Source organism: Phaseolus vulgaris, chromosome 4, assembly GCF_000499845.2.
Source record: "Phaseolus vulgaris cultivar G19833 chromosome 4, P. vulgaris v2.0, whole genome shotgun sequence".
NCBI lineage: Eukaryota > Viridiplantae > Streptophyta > Magnoliopsida > Fabales > Fabaceae > Phaseolus > Phaseolus vulgaris.
The window spans coordinates 33,469,629-33,481,056 of record NC_023756.2 but is presented as its reverse complement, the minus strand read 5'-3'; the positions used below and the strand labels follow the sequence as shown (position 1 = coordinate 33,481,056).

Here is an 11,428-nt window from a genome sequence, read left to right as displayed (position 1 = left end):
AAAAGGCTATAACAAAAGGAATACAAGATGTATGACAAACTCAAAGAGTAATGAAGAAAATACAAGCAAGAAAATAAGGTACTCAATGAAAAAGAAGGCACATAAAAGAGACCTAGAGAAAAGTACTAGAGTAGATGAAGAAAACCAAAAAAGAACTACTGAAAATAAAAATAAAAATTGTGCAAACTGTGCTTGATGTTTACAGATTTAGCTGGAATGATATAAAGCGAACTGGATTATGAAATTGTAACCACAGAAAATTCAAGATCTTAAATCAACAATGGCATGGAATTACTCAAAAACAGTAAGCCAATTAATTGAGATAAAATTTTCAAAATCACTGCTAGATTACCGTATTTTTTTTGGCAGAATTACACACTGTTTGTATTTTATTTATCATTTTTTTTGTACTTTGAATTTTGAAGTACTTATTTTTCTACTTTTTTATAACACTTTGACGAACACAAATCCAGAATTTCAGAAATTTCCAGTAAGTAAATCAATTGCTATAAGGCAAAACAGTTAGCACGTTTTCTGGAAAACAGAGGAATCCTAATAGGAATGAAAAACAGAATTAAGAACTAGCAAAGACATAATAGAAATGATGTATAAGAACTTGTATAGATATAAAATACAAGTATGAACTCAAAACTAAACATAAAATGCATCAAAGGATCAAGAAACAAGTTCAGAAAAACTGTATTACACAAAAGCAAGAAACAAAAATGACAATAAAAGGATCACAAAGAATTGATAACAATCTTGGAAAAACATGACTATGACAAAAATTAAAAGGATTCAAAAAGGAAAAGACACAAAAACATGATAGGCACAATTAAGAAAACAACAAGAAAACTCAAAAAATATCCTGAAAACAGAAATGAAACAACAAGAATATAGAGTTCTTGAATTAAAAGTGCAAAACAACTCAAAATTAAACAAGAACAAACCTAAGACTCATGATACCACATGATATGATTCCAATAGCAAGATAGAGATGATTCTTTGACATTTTATGGAATCAACTTGAGTTGGAGAATGAATAGGCACTTTTAATAGAAATGGATCAATGTTCTATGTTTCAAGAACTCACCAAAACTTGCACCAAACACCAAACTCACATGGAAGACCCATTTCTTGCCAATTGAACCGTTTAAATTGCTTAGAAATTGAAAAGCACCGAACAAATCAGTAAAAAATTAAGAAGAAACAACTGAATCCAGCAAAAGAGAATAAGAACCGAACACTATATGAAATTAAACTCAAAACACCAAATAAAAGGAACCTAGACATGTTTTTGAATTCGTATGAACTTAGAAATGAAATGAAAAGATGGACAAGAGAGGAACTTATGAGGATGAAGAGCTTGGTTGATGGTCACGCCACTTGAAGTGTGATAGCTCCACGCCACTTGAAGTGTGATAGCTCCAAGATAAGTGTGCAATGCCGCCACTTGAGAGAACCAAGGCACTCAATATGAGACTAGGAAGAGGAGAAGACAAGTTCTCACACACTCAATCACCAATTTGGGAGAGTTTTGCTACTTCAATTATCAAATCTCAATTATGAAGGACCTAAGCCCTCCTTTAATAGGAGAAGGACCGGTCAAAGTGTACACAAAGCTTACATAAGAAGCTAACCAAAGGTCCTTTCACCTTTACCTATTCTAGCGCCTATTTAGTGAAGACATGAAGAGTTACCTTCTAGAAAATTCTAAACTAATGCCTAAAGATGCTTTACAAAAGAGATATCTTAAGGTTTCCCTCTAAGCACCTTCCTAAACACTATTCTATATTATTTACAATTTAAAAGAAACTATAAAGAGAGATATTTAATTGAAGCCCATTCTTGAAAGGTTGTAGACATCTTTGGCTTTAGGCTTGATCCTCTCTTTATTTGATGTCTTCTTTTAATTTTGAGAAGACTAGAAGGAAGAACTTCAAATGTGTGGGTGAATGACCTCTTCCTCCATTGGTAAAGGCCTCTCTTATCTTTTCTTCATCAATTTCTCCCTTTTCACTAAGCCATTCTAATTTGTAGGGCTTTGTATGAGAAATGATGGTTAATCCAAGTTTATCCACCACTCTTGTACTTGCCACATTTGTACAACTACCCCCATCTACAATTAGTGAACATAGTTTGTTATTAATAACGCATCTTGTTTGAAAAATATTTTCCCTTTGACTTTAATAAAAAATGTTTTTGATTTTGTCCAAGCATGCGCCTTACTACTAATAAATCACCTTCACAAGGTAACTCATAATCATCCTCACTTTGGCTTTTGGAAGAGGTAGAGGAGCTAGACCTTGAGGATTGGGAACTACGGTCACTCACTACAACCCCCTCTTTTACCATCATTGTTCTTTTGAAAGGACAATTTGCAGCTATGTGCCCAAAACCTAAACATTTAAAACATTTTGTACTTGAAGTTTTGGTGGGTGACTTAGGGTAGAAGTGGAAGGTTTGTGTTTAGAAACTCTATGGTTAGAAGTGGTTTCTTTTGAAAAATTGGAAGGAAAAGTTTTTGTAGAAATTTTGTTTCTGTCTTTCGATGAAGATTTGTAGAAGCCATCATTATGAGTATTTTTGAAAGTTGTTTTCTTCCAAAGTTGTGATTCTACCTCGATGACTAGGTAAACCAATTTTTCAAAAGAAGAGTATTCATATTATTCTACAATATCTTTGACTCCTCACTATCATGCATATTAATTTTGGTCAAAGTAGTTTCTAAGTCTTTGAAATATTCATCTACACTTCTAGGTCCTTGTTGAAGCCGTTGGAGCTTCAACAAGAGTTCCTTCCTATAATGAGGAGGAACAAACCTCGCGCGCATTCATAACCTTAAATCGTCCCAAGAGACCACAATTGGCCTCTTGTTTAGCCCAATTTCCATTATAGTTTGATGCCACCACTGCATGGCATAATCTAAAAACTCTAGGGAAGCTAACTTAACCTTTTGGTCCTCATCGACCTCATACACATTGAAAATTTGTTCTACCTTAGCTTCCCATCCTAAGTATACATTAGGATCACTTTCCCCATTAAAATTAGGTAACTTTAAAAAAGGAAAAGAATTCTTTGGTGTTTGGTGTTGATGGCGCCTGTCTTCAAAATTGAGCACTCTCTAATATTGTTTTTCTTCTTGACTTCCATAGTGCATGTAATTTCTAGGAGCTCTTCTAGGCTCCCATCTCCTTTCTCTAGCTTGTCTCTCTTGAGTCTCTTCTAATCTTTGCATCCTTTCCACTAATTGCCTCATTTCCTCTTCTTTGTGGGTCAATCTTCTTTTGGCATCCGCAAGATATCCCAAAAGATGTGCCTTTTGAGGAGATTGTGGCTTTGAAGATTCTCCTAAAGACAAATGAGCCATAATTTTTCACAAAAGGAAACAAAAAAATTAGTTAAAATAACAATTTTTCTCACTTCTCACTTGTATCACTCGGCTATTTAGTAAAGGAGGGAAGAAATGTAATGCACTCAAGAAAGATTTGCACTCTAAAAACAACAAAGCTCTTACACTTACTTACTAAAGATCCCCACAACAAAACTTAAGAAAGATTTGAAAGACAAGCAAGAAAATATTAAAAGAAAGAAAGCTAAACCAAAGTGGGCAAAAAGATAGTGATATAACTTTAGAGAAGACAAACAAGAAAAGCACTTAAAAAAAGACTTAAAGAAACTTACTTAAACTTTATGTATGAAGGTTTAATGTTCTTAGAAATTGTGAAAGCAAGAAGGATTAAACTCCACAAGTATGAACACAATTTGCCATACACTTAGAATTCTCTTTAGTAATTTGAAATTTGAAAGTTGAACCTTGAATGCTCTCAAGTTCTTTTTATCTTGTTTTTATGGACTCAAAAGTTCCATATCTTTTTTTTTTTTGCATGCATATTCTTTTGTTATCATTTCACTTTTCACTTTTCGCAAAAAGATGTTGACTTTGGATTCAAATCATATGAACACTTGCATTCTATGTTTGGAATTAAATCAACCACTACTCAAAAAACTTCTTTTTAACTCTTTACAATAAAAATAAAAATAAGTAGAATAGAGTTAAGACTCCTAGAACACTAAGAACACAAGACTCAAGCAAAAGATGTAAGGAAAAAAAAATTGACAGAAAATATTCAAAAGCGGAATTTAAAGTGCTTAATGAATAAAAACGCGGAATTGTAAATGATAAGAATTAAAAGGCGGAATAGAAATTGCTTGAAGGTAAAAGCAAGAATTTAAATGTGCTACAACTTTAAAGATAGAAATCAACTCAAAAGAAATTAAGCACAAAATAACCATGCTCTGAATACCACATGATGTGAGTTGATTATAGAGTTGTACATTTTATGGTGGCACTTTGTTTATGATTTTTATTTTTTAAGCAATGCAAGGTGAGAACCCAAATAAGATCCCCACTGGACATGAAGTTAACCAAGTGGTTAAGTAAGTGTGAAGGTTCGCTTTTAAAGGGCAAAGGGAAAAACACAATATGGTGATTATGATGATGAAGATAAATGGCAGAAATGCAAAGAATATAAGATGAAGAATGACAAGTAATAACCAAAATTAAAAGACAAAGATGGAATCATAAAGAGGAATGGAAATGGAAGACATAAAAAGGAAGATAAAAGGAGGAAGGGATGAAGAAAGCTTATGGAAGAGAAGGGATGTCATGCCACTTGGAGAAGGAGGTACTCCAAGATGAGTGGTGAAAGAGCCGCCACTTAAAGTGCTCAGACACTCAAGATAAGACCCACCATGAGAACTCCCAAGTCTAAAAAAATCACTCCTGCAGAGTTTTGTTTACTATATTCAAATTCAATGTGTCAATACATGGAGGAAGATACCCTTTATATAGGAAGGAGTGACTAGAAGGGCAAGATGAGTGAGGGGTAGAAAAGGAAGGGGGAGAGGGGATACCTAGTTTGTTTGACCATGATAAAAAATGTCCCTTAGGCATAGCTTCAAGAAGTTAGGTTAAAAACCGTAATTTTAGGTGCATGTGTTATGAAAAGTGGGCTTGGCACAAGCCCATTTTGCTAAGTACACTCCTATTTATGATATGTAAACCTACTCTAGCTTATTCTTCTATTTGGACCCCTAAAGTGAAACCAATTTATTTACAAACATTTTGTCTTGTAAGAAGAGTAGAAGAAAGAACATCTAATGCTTTGGTTTATGCCCAGTTCTTCTTCTGTTGAGGTTCTTCCGACATTTGGTGGGGCCTTGTCTTGGATGCTGAGATGACATATCAAAGTGTGAAGTGTCTTTTGTGTCCTTGGTCATCTTCTTGGCTATTTGGGTTTTATCAAATCCCCTCTCCAATAGCTATTCCACTTCTAGTAGTAATTGACTTACATTGCTCCTTGAGCTTTATCTGTGTGTTGGATGTAAATTGTTTATTCTAGGGGTTCTCCAATTGCTTTCCAATCTATCCCACTTGTGTCTCCAAACTTCTAATAGAAGTGTCAATATTCTTTTAGTTGTACGGTGATGCTTAGTGGTTATTGTTGTTGAAAGGGGTCTTGCTTAAAACTTTGATTTTGATTGTTTCTCCAGCCTTGAAGATAAAATTATTATTATTGGAGAATCTACCTTGCGTTCCTTGATTTCCCATATAATGAACCTCTTATTCAGATGAATTATTTTCAAAAGAGAAGTGACCATTTGGATGATTACCTCCACAAAAATCATACTTCATTAATTGAATTGGGCTTTGATAAGAATGCATAACTTCTAATTGTTGTGGCAGATTAGATATTTGCTTCATTAATACTTCCATCTACTGTGTCAAAATTTTGTTATGAGCCAAAAGTGCATTTAAAGTATTATTATCCATCATCCCCTACTACAAGAAAATTTGATATTACATACAACATCAATCCGTATGTAAGAGACCAAATTTGCATGTAGATCATAGTTACATACGGATACAAATTCTATATGTAATAACATACGAGTAAATCTATATTTATGTAATTCACTATAAGAAATTAGGTAAATAGTGTAGGTTATAAACGGACACAAGCAACCAAAAGCTGACACAAAATTATTGTTAGCGTAGGTTTAACGTCACAAACAAATTGGAAGCTAATACCTTGGATGCTAACACTTTAGCGTGGGCTTCAACAGGAGACGCAATTTGAGTAGACTAAACCTTCGCAATTTGGACACAAGGTAGACACACTAGCATCACCTAGGCCGCAACAAAATTAAAATTTTTATTTTATAAATTTAGGCTAGCGTGGGTGTAACCTATAACTTCTTGGATGCTAATTAAAATAATGAATGGGCTTAACCAACGCTATGAAAAAATAATTTAAAATGTTAGTGTAGATTAAGCCTACGCTAAAAGTGAAATAAAATATATGATAGGAGGTTATTGCTAAAAAAAACATATACAATAGACGATATATATATATATATATATATATATATATATATATATATATATAATCTTACACTAATCTTCCATAAAGCTGGCTTCATCAAAATTGGTGTGAATGTTCCTTTATCTTTTAATAATCACACTCATTGGTGGATTTCAACAAGGTATGGGAGTTGAATAATCCAAAGGGACATCATTAAATTAAAAGAGTTATTTCTTCTCTCAAGTTGTGACTCGAATTATCTCTAGATCTATTTGAAAAATTAAAATCCATCATATAATTATAATTGTAATAATAACTTCTAAAATAAAAAATCCACAATGTAGTATATATTTCTAATTGAGTTCAAAAATTCAAATTCAAGTCAATATCTAATGCAATTGAATGTAAACAATATTTGAAAATTAAAATGAATACAAACAAATAAATAAGTAAGAAAATAACATGTCCATCATCCTCATCACCAGAGTGAATACAAAATTAATAGGACCTGTGAAAAAAATGAAACGATTAGTAGAATAAATAGAACAATTAGTACATTAAAAGAAATATATAAACCTTAAGTAAATAAAAGGCCAACTTTTATTTCTTACAGTAACAACATACTGTAAATTGAAAGCTAGGAATAGAGAGAACTTCAATCACATGATTTCTCATATTCTCCAAAGCATCAAGTTAATTGGACTAAAATCTCAATTTGTTAACATCAATGAAAAAAGATTGACTGAATCACTACATTTTTAGCAAATTTAATTTGAACTTCCTTAATAAGTAAATCACCTGATTTGTGTTATGAAAACAACAATCCTTTGACAGTAGCCTGAACATTTTGTACGCATCCCTTCCATATCTTTTTAACTCAATTGACTCAACCTGCAACATGGAACATAAAATAATTTTATAAACAACACAAAGATTAAAACCTCCTCATTTTGAGCCCCTTCAATAATTTTCTTCAAATCTCAAAAAGGGAGAAGACTTCTAAATTACAAAGTATTAAAGGAATCATAAACCAAGACTATGAAAGAGTTCTTCGACATTAACAAATAAGAAAATAAAATTATAAATATTTTATATCACAACACAAGTAGTACTTAAGATATTTCATGAATAAAATGTTGTGTGAGAGACATGGATTCGCATGACATTTCTCACCACTACAGATATTTCGCAACTATAGTGTTGAATGAATACTAGTGTGTCTTTGTGCCTGTGTGATTATTTAAGAGCAAAATATTAATCTGGTGAGAATATATATACGGACTACACGGACTATTTCACTTGTGTTTTATAAATTGTTTTTTAAAAATAAATATACAAAAAAACTAGTATTAGGCCCTAATAAAATATATTCATTGTTTAATTTTAAATTAAGACGTTTAAGAGATATTTTAATCCGTGTAAAAAAAACAAAAACAAGTAAGGTTAAAGAACCTAATATCATCAATCTCTTACAAAATATTCCAATATCAAAATATATATTCTTTCGTAACACTAACCAACTTGTATTCCACCCAATTCAAAATGACCCCCTGTTCTAATTACATGCACCGACATGTTGACTCTGTTTTGATATACATCTGTATGAATATTAAACCTCTAGTGTAACATTTGCCATTTTGCATCTACTATTTCTCACTTCCATTAGCTATCTAGCACATTTTCTGCAAATGCTGAATACGTTTAAGTGTAGAGGAGCTTGCTTTGTCACCACTTACATAAAATTGATGATTTGATCAAACTTAGTCAAATATCTTTGCCGGTACTTTCGGTGTTCTAGAAACCAGCATCTATATGCCACTAACCTACATAAAACATCGTTGTACATGCTGTCCAGTTCTCAAATACTAATTCCCCCTAAATTGACATTGGCTACACTCTTATATGCTAATCTAAACTTATCCTAAAACCTTTGAACTAGTCAAAAACTTATCCCCAAAGTTTAAAGTGATTTTAGATTGGACAGAGAAACCAATCAGAGAACGAATGAGAATGAAACATCACATGAACTGCATCAACACAAAGTATGCACAACAAAAGAACAAATTTTGAGCATTAAACTTCTCAACCTATTAATCAAAAAAGGAAAGATAGAAACATGTACCTCAAAATTACATTAACATTAATTAAATATAGCACCTCATAAACATTTACTTAAATAAACATATTGAGTTCTAATATCAGTCCACTTAAGGAATTATTTCCCTTTACTTTCTGATTTATGCTTCAAGCACCATTAAAGTAAATAACATAGTATATATAAGTGCTAATATTACATATAAGGTAAGTTTATTATGAGTATGAAAAATATTTCATACTGTGCAATAACAGATAAGGAACCCTAAAATATTCATAATAAGACTGTGCAATAACAGATAAGGAACTGATTCTTAGCAAGTACCATACATTACATATATATATATATAAAGCGAAAAAGCCTTAGATAGTGTATGAATAAGCAACATGTTCTTTATTAAGTAATACAGCCTAAATATAAGAAAGTAGCCTAAGGAATCTGGTTCACCTGAATTCTCCATTTTCACTTTTTTCTCTACAGTTTTCACTCAAGACAGTAGCAGTTTCATCTTCATGCTGAGTTTTTATATTCTCAGTCATTGCCTACAATACGCATATTTAATATTCAATATTATAAAAATAATATTATAAACATATTTTCATTTGGAAGTACATGAGGAATTGCATGAAGGATTCAACAAAATTGGAGAAAAAAAGATGAAAGTAACAAGAAAAAAGAACCAAGACTATGCATATTGCTATACTGTTAAATTTTTCACTGAAATCAATATTCAACAGTAACATGTTCAAAACATAAACAAATTCCAATCTTAATTGCAATTCATCACAATAATTTCAGTAACTCCATCTAATTCATTCTTCGACATGCAAATTTTTTAAAATATTACAAACTATTTTCCTAAAACTAACTTGCTATAAACTAACCTTTATAGCACTCCCAACACAATTTCCGGTTCCAAACGACAATCCTCATACAGCCCATGCACCACCTCAACCAAAAACAGAAAAACGCAAAAATTAAAAATCAAACGCTAAATCAACAATGAATTCACTGAAACCAAAATCAACTAACCTTTTAAATTAACCTTAGAGGTTAAGCTACAAAGAATCGAAGCGAATACGAAAATTCAACATCATCCTCCCAATTTTGAAGACTGGAACCAATTACGTAGCCTCACTAGCTCACTCACTACAAAAACAAATCAATCGGTGCAACAACAGATGGGGACAGGAAGAAATCGAGGTTTTAACAACTGCTTGATTAGAAAATCGCGGCAGGAACAAATGGTTTGGCCAAAAACGCAGAAAAGGTGTAGGGTTTGCTCTTAAGAAAGAAGAGAAAAATGGAGAAGATTCTAACTCGCGCTAAAAACGAAAAAGAGGAGAAGATTTTAGCTCGCGTAGGAAGGCCAAAAATGAAGAAGAGGATCTAGGGTTTGCTCTGAAGAAAGAGTGAAAAAGGGAAGATTTAACCTTGCGAGTTTGGTTTGAGAAAAAAAATGAAAAATGGAGAAGATTGAACTTGTGGGTGCTCTTAAGAAAGAGGTGAAGGATTTATTATTTCAGAGAAAAAATAAAAATAACTAACGGCTTCCAAAATACACTCAAAGCCTAATAATATTATTTAATTAACTGAAATAAATTTTATAATAATTTATTATTTTTAAAACTGCTAGCGTGGGTTCAGAGTGTTTTTGGCCCATTCGAGTTATTGTTGGGTCGCTGTAGTGTGGGTGGTGTTGTCTCTAATAGTATCTGCAGTTTGGTCCATACTAATTTTTTTTTTGCAGCTAATTCAATGATTTTTTGTAGTGGTAGGTGGCAAGATATTTTCCAGCAATAAGTATTTGTATATTGTAGAGTTCTATGATTTTAGAACTCATGTGAGATTCTTTTGATGATATCTTGTAACTTAGCAAAATATTATTGTATAATCTTCTGCAGTTGGTGGAAATGTTGGGTTATTTATGGAAGCATTTGACACTTCTCTCTCTACATTGGTGAAGCATGTTTTCATGTGTATGTGAAATGCAAATATTCAAAAAGGATTTCATGTAAACCTGGGTCTTATGATACAACGAATAAATGATCTCTACTATAAGAAAAATGAAAATGCATTTCAATAAATTGTAACCAAATTAAAATAAGGAGGGGGGAGCATAAACTTTAATTGTTTGTCAATGGGATTAAGATCCTTGAAAGTTGTTCATTGTTTTCATAACTTCTTTAGAAATGAAAATAAATTAAAATTCCTTGTGGAACAACAAATGCTGGAAAAGATGGGATTGATTTTTCCAACAATGGAGGTATTTTTGTTGTAGTGGTGGTCCCTAGCTTTGATGATATTGACTTGTTAAGAAACATGGTTTCAAATGCATGTGGGTTACAATTGCTCCCTCTAATTGTGGCCCAGTTCTAGTTGGTTTATCCATACAGTAATGTGATCTTATAAAACTTAGAACTCAACACGCTAGGATTTCCTGCTCTGTTGCACCAAAGTGAGTAACTTTATTGTTTTCTTTCAACATTTTTAGTTTTTTTGCTTCTTGGGTCTGATTGAATTTTTCTCCTTTGACTTCCCAGTGAAGTGCATGTGCCAGTTGTGAAAACCCTGGATCCCAAGAGTAAGGCTGAGTGCTATAGTATCTTCTTCCTTACCTATGATTTGAGGGCTGTAAGTGTCCCTTCTCCTCTCTTCAGTATTATAAATTATATTATATATACGTAAAAATTATCGATATTAAACAACTTGTAAGCAATAAATTATGAGTTTGTAACTGATTGAGCAAAATTTAGTTGCATAATAATTGGTTTTGATGGATTCTAGTAAACTTGTATTTCCCGTGCTTAAGTTTGTGTGATGATGTAATTATTGACAGGAACAGATTCCAAGACTGGTAAGGTACATGTTAAATCAATTTTAATCTACACGATTATTTTATATTAAAAGACTAAAGTCTTTGTTTATATGTTTGTAATTTTTTTTTTAAATTGCAGAGTTGAAG

The 11,428-nt window shown here is 32.2% G+C and overlaps 1 long non-coding RNA gene across 2 annotated transcripts; it reads right to left on the bottom strand.

Moving 5' to 3' along the window:
- Window positions 1-6,693: 6,693 nt before the first annotated feature.
- LOC137837542 (uncharacterized) lies at window positions 6,694-9,964 on the bottom strand. Of its 2 annotated transcripts, XR_011085483.1 has the most exons (5): window positions 9,496-9,964; window positions 9,348-9,412; window positions 8,911-9,005; window positions 7,167-7,259; window positions 6,694-6,876 (listed from the first exon to the last, which is right to left on the bottom strand). It is a non-coding gene; the product is annotated as an uncharacterized lncRNA (long non-coding RNA). The 2 variants fall into 2 exon arrangements; XR_011085482.1 differs by having other exon boundaries at window positions 9,348-9,960.
- Window positions 9,965-11,428: the final 1,464 nt, after the last annotated feature.